Raw genomic sequence first — 10,499 nt, forward strand, 5'->3', positions numbered from 1 at the left:
GCATTTCCACGAATAAAGATACCAAACTCTTTGCAAAAATCTATGATTATGATGGCTTACAAGACATTTAAAAATCCACTTAAAATTGAGAGACAGTGACTCTATCCTATGCAGCACTTTAGGCTGAATAGTAACTGCATGGTAACTTCTCTGCACGAAGGGCAAATTTGTACCCGTCCTCAGGGTTCTATTCAGGGACTGGGGACTGTGCTTGAGCTTTTGTGATAAAGTACAAAAGTGATCGCAGTCTATCATCTTGAATCACAGCACCATTGGTTTTTCCTACCTAGACGGCCTTTCAACTGTGATCTTTAGATCTCATACTCTTCAGTAACGAAGGATACAGATGTGAGGCACCTAGTGCCCTGTTGGATTATGATTTCTTAATTACTTGATGCAAGCAGGACTCATTGTTTGCAAAGAACCGGAGAGCAAGCAAAAGGTTTGTAACATCATATTGCCATTTGCAAAGGTCCTTTTGCAATCAGTTGGTAAAGGTCTGTTTTCCTATCATTCTATGAACCATGCTCAAATACCTACATTAAATATTTTGAAGAATTTATAACTTTTTGGGAGTCTTGGGGCTTGAAATCAAGGCCTGAGCACTGTCTCTTACTTCCTTTTGCTCAAGGCTAGCACTCTACCACTTGCGCCACAGTGCCACTTCCAGCTATTTCTGTTTATGTGGTGCTGAGGAATCAAAGCCAGGGCTTCATGCATGCTAGGCAAGCACTCTACCACAAAGCCACATTCCCAGCCCCTTGAAGAATTTATTGCAATATACATATTCAAAAGTCACTCTTTTTGACAGTATTTAAAACATTGCATCTTTGGTAGCAAATTTGAAAACTATTAAGCATTTTCATCTCTAGTTCCCATACTTCCACCTCTATGCCTACTTTTTTTATCCGCTTAATATCCATTCAGCATTGTTATTCTTTGTAAATACCCTTACTTATCCCAACACCAAACAGTAACATTACTCCTTGGTTAAAAGAAAGAAAGGAAGGAAGCCCATAATAATTGTCCAAACCTACAGCTTTGTACCCAAAGTGTGGCACATGCTAGATGATAGAAAAAAAAAATCAGTGGCCCTTTTTGATGCTGCCAGAATGCTCTAGAGAGTCCATAATGGTTTGAGAGTTTGCTGATGTAACCCTGAAGAATGTTTCAACAAATTTTGCAGACAAATATCAGAGAATAAGTCTTTGATTAATAATTTTTCTATTTATTTCTGCCAAGGCGACTGAAAACATGAAAGCCTTTTCATCAGAAATGTTAGCATAGATGTCAATTTCCTCTTCCTGTTTTTCTCTTTCTTCTGCATGTTTTTTGGCAGATGCACTTTTAGGTCTTCCTCTTCCTCTTCTGACATGATCTGAATGACTGTTACTTAGAGACCTCTTTTTGTTTTCTAAATCTTTATTTACTGTAGAATTTATCTTCTCTCTCCTAACTCTCTCTGTTCGCCTCCTCTTGGCTTCATGCTTGTTTTCTGGAAAAGGTGGTAATGTCTCTGAGTGCCTGGCATTTAAATGTTTTCTGCTAATAAATATATAGCCACAGGGACATGATTTACACGAACAGGAATCTGTTGGTCGCACTCCGGGCATGATTTGGTGGCCATCTTCACTTTCTTGGTTCCAGTTGCAGACATGCTCCTCACTGGCGACGGCGACGGCAACGATGGTGGCGGCGGCGGCCTGATTGGCTCATTTTTAACTGACAATCCAAGGGTACCAGGTTACTGTAGGTTTCCAGCATTACATCTCTGTGCAGATTCCTCTGAGCAAGGTCCAGGACCTGCCACTCCCCCCAGCTGAAGTCAACAGCCACATCACCAAATGTCACCAGCTTCACAGATCCTTTGCTTCTTCCTTGCTGTTGACAAGGAACAGAAGATTCTGGAAGCATGGCTGACGGTCGGGTCCACAGCCAGGAATCCTTCAAGTGACAGCTCCCAAGTCCCCAAAGAGAGGCTGGCGCCGGCCTCGGACTCCCACCTATGGAACGCCAACACGCACTCCAGAAGTTTCCCGAAGCTAGGCACTATCTGTGTATATTTTAAAGTGGTCCTTTCCACTCAAGTCTGGAAAATCCGGCCCACTCAGTAACAAAAAAATGTATTTATTGTATTAAAATAGCGTTCCGCATTGTATGGATAAAAATAACATATCAGTATCCAATTATTTCCACTCTCTGGCATAGAAAACTAACTTTAAATTTCCTTGAAAGAACACATAGATTATCAAATACAGTATTATCAGCAACAGAAAAAAGATCAGTAACTACTTAGAAACAAGACATTGTTTCTCCACCAAAGGAGAGGATGTTGGAGTTAAGCGATGGATTCCATTTGAGAAAAGTGTGCCCATTAAAAAAATCAATAATTCTAGCTCTAGGGGATCACATCAAATGTTTTTAGATCCTGCCTCCTCTGTCTCCTCCCCTACCACAAAAACTAAGGACTTGGGAACGTTATACCTGGCACACATTTTAAGCATCAGATTCATCAGTCTTTTATATTTAAGACATTGTCAAAAAGTCTATCAATTGATTGTTTCATTCAAAATCAAATTGCAAAACATGGTAACTATAGAGACATGCTACATGATCAAATCAAAAGGCAGATTTAAGTTGTTTACTAATATTTTCCCTTACATAGTAGAGACTAAGTAAAGGTATGATCTAAGTTTCCTTAATAATTCAAGTTGAATGTGTTTTCAATGGATAGGTACTTACATTTCTTACCACTGATGAGCACTTCTTACATTTAATTTTCAGGAGTTTTGTGGTGGAATTTAGAAAAGTTGTAAAGTCTTGACATTTCTAAGTGTGATACAAGTTCCTGGAGATTTATTTATCATCCTACTGGCATATTTGATAATTCGGTCCAAAATCAATGACAGTTCACAAGTCCCCGGGAGGCAATGTTCCAAATATAAAGAAAACAGGGCCCATTAAAAACAGCAAATTTTAGTTTGAATTTCCCAGCTGGTACAATTTTGGGCTAAGGTAAAAACTGAAAAGTCCAACGCTTCTAATGTTCACTAAATATGTTCATACTTTTCTTTAACTTAGCATTTTTATCAACAGATCTAATCCCTTTTACTAAAATAGAAAGGACCATTTTATCATTTCCTATCTGAAGGCTTTATAGGTTATAGGAGATTAAAAATCAAAAATGCAAAGTTCACGCTACACAGAACATTGTCTGTGTGGTAGGTAATGTCACCGACATCTCCACAAGCAGCAGAGATTATTGCATTGCTTTGACAACTCCAGTATTTGTTGGTTCATGAAATAAGGGAGAGGAGTGCTAGCAACCATAATGATATCCTTTGTAGGTTAAAAACAAACTGGAAGATGGTCTGATGCTTATATAATGGAAAACAAACTGGCTAAGAGAACCAAGACAACATTAGTAGGCGTGGCTGCTTTTAGTATACACAAGAGCCCTCAGCTAGCACTTAGCATCTGCTGCTAAAGTAATCTAAAAGAATTAGGACTTTCAATACTGTTCCCTTTTCTTTCCTTCTCTCCTGTCCCTTTACAAATGTCTATTGATATTTAATGAATTTATATCCTTTCAAACAGTCTTTCCCCCTTGCAGAGAGATTTTTCTTAGAAACAAGTAAGTATTAGTGCAAATACAAACATCAATTTGAGTCCTTATGTGTGTCAATTTTTAAAGTCATCTTTGTATTTCACCTTGACTTTGTTTATCTTTCCTTGAGCTCCTCTCTCTAAATCACGCGTTCTCGGATTGCTTTCCAGCAAACAGAGCTCTGTATCATTCTGTTGAAAATAAAAGGCTGCATTTGAAAGACAGTAAAGTGGCAGTTGGCTATTGATTTGTTGAAACATTAGAACTTTACTATCATATATCCCACTAATTCCACACTTCTGGACCATGACAGATACCAAATTTGTTGGTACTTTCTTTTTATTTTAGCTATCCTCAAAGCAGCACCCAGAAGAGGCAAACAATTACACAGGGTGAATGTTCATATGGGACCTTAGAAATCATCCACTCTAATCCCCAAGTTCTGCAGATGAATAAATGAACCAGGAGATATGAGGGGCTTATATATCTATACTTAAGGCTGCACAGCTGCTAAGTAATAGTGACAGCACCTCAAATTGGGTGTTATAAATTCCTCTTTAGGGAAAAATACCAGAGTTGCCCTTCCTTGACCTAAATGAGAGCCTGTATTTTAATCTGTGATTCATTCTTTGTAAGGGCCAATCATTTCTTTGTATGTGAGTCTTCCTTTTGTGAACCTAACATCTATATGGAGAACTTATAGGGAATTAAATATGTGTATTTCCACTGACATTTAGGAAGCCAGTCTAAGAAGTATAAAACAAAATGAAGTATAAACAAAAGCAAAAGTAATTATTTTACTCAGTTCTTTTTCTTTCTTCCTTTCTTTCTCCCTTTTTTTCCTTTTCTCTTCTTTCATTTTCCTTTTCCTCCTTCCTTCTTTGTTTTCTTTCCTTCCTTCTTTGCTTGCTTGCTTCCTTGGAGGTACTGAGGTTTTTAACTCAAGGCTTCACTCTTGTTCAGCTGGCATTCTACCACTCAAGCCTTACTTAAAGCCCTGTGTTGCTGGTTAATTGGGAGATGAAATATAAGGGACTTTTCTAACCAGGATGGCCCCCAACTGCCATCTTCTGCAGCTCAGCTTCCTAGTAGCTGGGATTTCAGATGTGAGCCATAACCACCTGAATAGTATTTCCTTATATAAATCTCTTGACTGCCTAATAAGGCAGTTATTCGTTTATTTCTAACATATAAGAAAACTGGAATTCAGAAAGGTTAAGTTGACCAAGGCCATACAGCTCTTAAAACTGTGTAGCCACTTAGAGTAGCAGGTCTGGTTGTTTTGAATTCTAGTCTAGATCTTTCCCTTGACTTTAATTCTGAGTTACTGTGAAGTGGGGGTAGGGGAGGAATCTCAGTAATTGTCTTTTCTGTAGAAAGTAGCTTTGGCTTACCTATTTCACAGACAGTGCTTAGCTGGGTGGTGTTATTCCTGCATAATGTTAATGAGAGTCATTCCCATAGAAAGGACTTCAATTCTACTTCTCACAGCTGTGCCTGGCCCTCGCACTGCAAGGAGCCACTGAAACCAAGAATGATGCATGATTCTGTGCCCACATATGAGGAAATTGTTGAGTAGCTGATTCTCACAAGACAAAGTCTCTTCCTTTCTAAATTACAGAAAAAAAGTAGTAGTGGTACAAATATTTTCAATTCAACATGCCAGTTTATTGATCAAAGTCACTCCTTCCATCATTCTCTCCCATGTCTCTTAGTCCCATATACTCCCCTTAAGTCTCATTGTGGAAAAGAAATATTGGGGACAGATAAGTTCCTGAAAAGTAGTAGTAGTAGTAGTTGTTGTTGTTGTTATTTTCTTAAGGAATAAGTCCACATATGCCATGAGGATCCATTAAATTAAACATTAAATACTAAATCTTATTTTTAAGTCCTGTCTTTATCCTGATTGTGAATATGATGTTCCCTTAGCAAGTCTGGAGATACAGAGCCCAGATTCATTGGTAAATGGAATATATTAAACTGACCCTGCTTTTCAACAACTGCCCTGCAATTTTCATGTCTTCTGATAACTAAGACCTTCTTTCTCTCTATCCTGGCAATTCTTGAAAACTTAAGATGTCCCTGATTGTCAGTCTCTCCCTTAACCTATTTCTTCAGGTAATTTTTTTTTAATGTTTTGGGACAGAGAGGAAGGTTTGTTTCATTCTCCTAAGAAAGCTTCGAGAGCACTTTCAGTGGCATAGAAACAGTGAAAAAGCTAGAAACCTTGGGTTTTTAATTCTATACAATCCCCCATTCTCACTAGACCACTTTCAATACTCTTTGGTCACATACAAGACAGATCACATTAATCATTCTAGAAAAGTCGAATCAAGCACTGAGTAAAACTAAAGACAAAATAATACCTTATGTTTGGCTTCAGAATAGTAATTATGGGAAATTTTCAACATGTTTTCCCATTTGGAATACCAAGACGTATGTATTAATAAAAATAATGAGAAACATTCCACTATGGCAATGTAACTATTTTGGAGAAACTGCATATAGTTCAATCATTGTATAACCTGTGGACTCCAAAAACCATTTAAAAATATTTCAGTTTCAGAGACAATTATTTTTATCATAAAAATAATCTGCATAACATGATAATATGTTTCAATAGCTTGAAATATGTGTATGTAAAGATAGCTACAAAAATTCCCTATTTTTTTCAAACATATAGAAAGGATATTTTGAAGTTATGATCAAATGAACGTTATTTAAAAATCTAAGTGAAATCCAAAGAGGGATAAAGATGTGGCTCAAGTGGTAGAGAGCCTGCCTGAGTTCAACTTTCAAGAAATACTTGCCTATGGTCCAGTTGCCCATTATCTGGTTCTCTCTCTCTCTCTCTCTCTCTCTCTCTCTCTCTCTCTCTCACTTTTCACACACACACACACACACACACACACACTTCCTGTCTATTCCTTCTTTCTCACTCTCTCACCAATAAAGTTTCATTACACAAAATCATGATCATCACTTTAAATATAGCATATGGCTATATTTGCACTACAATGACAGGTTTTGGTAAATTGAACAGAGATCACATGACTTGCAAAGCCTAACATGTTTACTGTCTCATACAGATAAGCAAAAACCAAAATTAAAAGTTACAATGGGATCATCTCAGGTTAAATTTAAAAATTATAATGAAAATGAATTTTAAAGGAAATTATAATGGAGTTTCCTAACTCCATTGTTCAAACTGAGCAATGGGTATATGCTGAGATGTAGTTTAACTCCACTTTAAACAATATTAAGTAAATTCATTATAGATGATAAGAAAAGAGAAAGGGAAGTAGGAAGAAAGAGATGTGTTAAGTACAATTAACAGTAAGTAAATTAAATGAATAAACAAATAGGATAAATGAAAGCTTAATTCATCAAAGAAACTACCATTTTATACACTAGGAAAAAGACAAAGGGAAAAACCAATTATGACAGAGAAAGTAAATAGCTGATAAGATTTTTTATTTTATTTTTGTGAACTATTGTCATATTTTCCTGGGATTATGTCTAAGGACAAACAAGAGTGAAATTCCCCACATCTGAACCTAAACACAGAAGTTAAAAAGAACAAAAGTATGATCCAGGATGGTGAGAGACTCAAGTAAACTCAGTTGAACCTAAGCACCTAACTCCTAAGGGCAAAACCCTCAACTGACTCATAAGCAAAAGTGTGTGCCTGTGTGCCCGTGTGCATATGCTTGTGTAGAGTTAAACCTTCATGAAGAAAGTAATGAACACCAGACTGGTTCTGATTGGTTCTGATTGACTCCAGCACAGCCCCAAGCCAAGGCCATGCCATTCTTTGACTCAAACATGCGGTTCATGTCATCAGCACACATGGAGTACTTGAATCCCATGCCCACCATCAGAAGTGTCAATCAAAGAGCAGGTGCCTTGTGGTAGGAGGGAGTGCTCTGGCTGCTGCAGGTAGTGCCTTCAGTGATCAGGATTGCATTAGGGATTGTCTACTACAAAGGCTTCAAGAGTTATGTGGTACAATAAAGGCCATGACGAGGACAAGAACATCTGGGTTTCAACAACATCAGTGACAGCAACAGCAATAGCGAATATGAATAGTCATGATCACTAATGGATTGATGGTAGATAAGAGCATACTGGAGAGTCAAAGAGATCTATGTCATCAGAGCAAGGTGGGAAGAATTTTAATGCAAAGGAATTAGACCTACCTTGAATAGATGGTAGTTCTAAAATCAGCTAGTTTGAAAATGAAAAGGATTAAGAATTTATATGCCAAGAAAATTAAGGACAGACAGACCAATCACATTCATTTGACCTTCTCTAAACCTATCTGGTCTTTCTTTTATGTCAATAATATGAAACAATATCAATCATATGAGAAAAATGCAGATCAGACCCAAAGTGGGTTGGAATCTTCACATGTGTAGTAATATTGTGTGGCCACTGGTCTCTGACCTGTGCACATGACATTCCACCCCAAATATTCAACTCCTGTAGGAGCAATGATAGGGAGAAAGCAGCCATCAGTGCCTTCACAAAGGATGACATCTATACTAACTCCATGCTCCAAGAACGTATTATTAACCTTACCAAATACTGCACATAACCATTTTTATATATGTATGTATGACCATATAACATAATGCTAATCAAAATGAACTCCATGATATGGAAACAACAGGGTTTGTTATTTTGTTTTCTTTTTTTTTTAGTGTACTGTTTGCAGTTATTACTTATGACTTTCTTTTTATTTCTCCTCTGGCTTATTCTCTGTGGTCACTGTTATTGAAGGTCTTGTATAGAAATGAACTTTACAACTTGGGGGTAGGGGAGTCGGGGGAAGGAAAAGTGGGAGAAAACAGGGGAGGGGATAACACTGAAAAGAAATGTACTCATTACCTTACTTTTGCAACTGTAACTCCTCTGTACATTAACTTTACAATAAAATAAAATTTAAAAAATAAGGATGAGAGAGGGAGAATCAACAAAGAAATTCATACAAATGAAACAAATAATATATTTAATGATTAAATCAAGTAATAGCAACATTTGTATCTTGTTTACAATTATCAGAAAAGGAAGTAAATTATTTGAAATAAAAAATAATGGTTTTGAGTTGTGCTTCAGCAGCTCAAGCCAGTAATCCTAGGTACTTAGGAATCGAAATCTGAGGACTGGTTCAAAACCAACTGGAGAAGAAAGTCTGTGAAACTCCAGAGACAGAGATGATGGCTTTTAGGGAGGACTGAAAGATAAGATGACTTTGTTATGGGCCTTTAAAGAAGACTAACTTAATTTTTAGCTTTATAAAAATAAACTTTTAGTTTTTAATGTGGATATAAGCATTTTTATTTTAACCCACTCAAATTCTTTCAGAAGTCAGATAAGTGAATACTACAAATAAATTAATTAAACCTCTTTGTGCTTTCATGTATCCACCATTGATCTACTAGATAGTGGTCCTTAAGGCAAAATGTATGAAAATGCATTTTTCTAATGCTCCTTTGGAGTAGTTATCCAAAGCTTATTGTTGGGGCTGGGCATTGGTAGTTCACACCTGTAATCCTAGCTACTCAAGAAGATGAGAGCTAAGGATCACAATTCAAGGCCAGAAAAGTCTTTGAGATCTCTTATCTCCAGCTAACCACCAAAAGCCAGAAGTACAGGTGTGGCTTCAGTGGTAGATCACCAGCCTTGAGCAAAAATGCTAAGAGACAGTGCTCTGTCCTGGGGTTCAAGGCCAAGATCAGGTTGGAAAAAGAAAAGGAAAGAAAAGCTTATTGGTGTTTGTTGTGTTTCTTTTTTCCAGGAGAGTCTATGGTGATTTTTTTATTGTCAAGATGATGTACAGAGGGGTTACAGTTATATGCTTAAGGTAATGAATATATACACATTTCTTGTCATACCCCTGTTATCCCCTTCCTCATTTTTCTCCCTCCTTCCTTCCCCCTGGACCCTCAACCCACCCCCCTTGCTTTCTTAATTAGTTTTTCAAAAACCAAGAAAAAAATCTTATCCTTAATGTACATTGTCAGTCTAGTCTACAATGCTTGTGTCTTCTATGATTATTAACTGTAAAATAATTCCTACCAGATTGGGTGATATATACATATACCTCTCTTTTCTTTTGCTTACTGTAATGTGTTCCTTCTTTTTCTCTAATCTCCACCCCCCACCCCTTGCTGCTGCCTGTGAGTTGCATAGTTTGTTCTCATCAATGCCCATTGCATTTATTGGGCCCTTTCTACGGTATTTTCCATTCATTCTGTGCCCTCCTCCCAGCTTCTTTCAGATGTGCACCTGTGTACATCTTGTGTGAGGTAAAGGGTATAGGGTCCTTTAGTTTCTCTAAGATTGATTATGAAGAAGTCTTTTGCTTCCTTATCTTTGGTTTTCTTTACAGCCTGGATATTAAATTATGTGCATATGAATTTATGTACATATGAATTAGTGTTTGTGTTTCACTTTTGGGTGCCTTTCTCCCAAGGCTGACCCCCTTTTTTGGGGGGTCTCCCTGTGAATTGGTACCTTGAATCCTGCTTTCTTTGTAATGTCTCTTTGTAATTTATTTCCAACACCCACATAGCAGGGAAACCATGTGCCTTTGTTCTCTATGTTCTAGGCTTGATTGTAAACTAGTACAACCACTCTCGAGAACAGTATGGAGGTTCCTCAAAAACTTAGCATAGACATACCATATGACTCAGCCATACCACTCCTAGATATTATTCTGAGCAACAGGATCCAGGATATGATAAGGACACCTGCACATCCATGGTTATCATTGCACAATTCACAATAGCCAAGATATGGAAACAACCCAGATGCCCCACTACAGATGAATGGATCCCAAAACTGTGGTACCTGTACACAATGGAATTCTACACAGTGATTAGAATTG

General features: G+C 37.4%; 1 pseudogene; it reads right to left on the reverse strand.

Moving 5' to 3' along the window:
* Positions 1-1,178: 1,178 nt before the first annotated feature.
* On the reverse strand, positions 1,179-1,674 carry LOC125354388 (annotated as a pseudogene).
* Between the last annotated feature and the right edge of the window lie 8,825 nt (positions 1,675-10,499).

The sequence above is a fragment of the Perognathus longimembris genome, chromosome 7, assembly GCF_023159225.1.
Source record: "Perognathus longimembris pacificus isolate PPM17 chromosome 7, ASM2315922v1, whole genome shotgun sequence".
Classification (NCBI taxonomy): domain Eukaryota; kingdom Metazoa; phylum Chordata; class Mammalia; order Rodentia; family Heteromyidae; genus Perognathus; species Perognathus longimembris.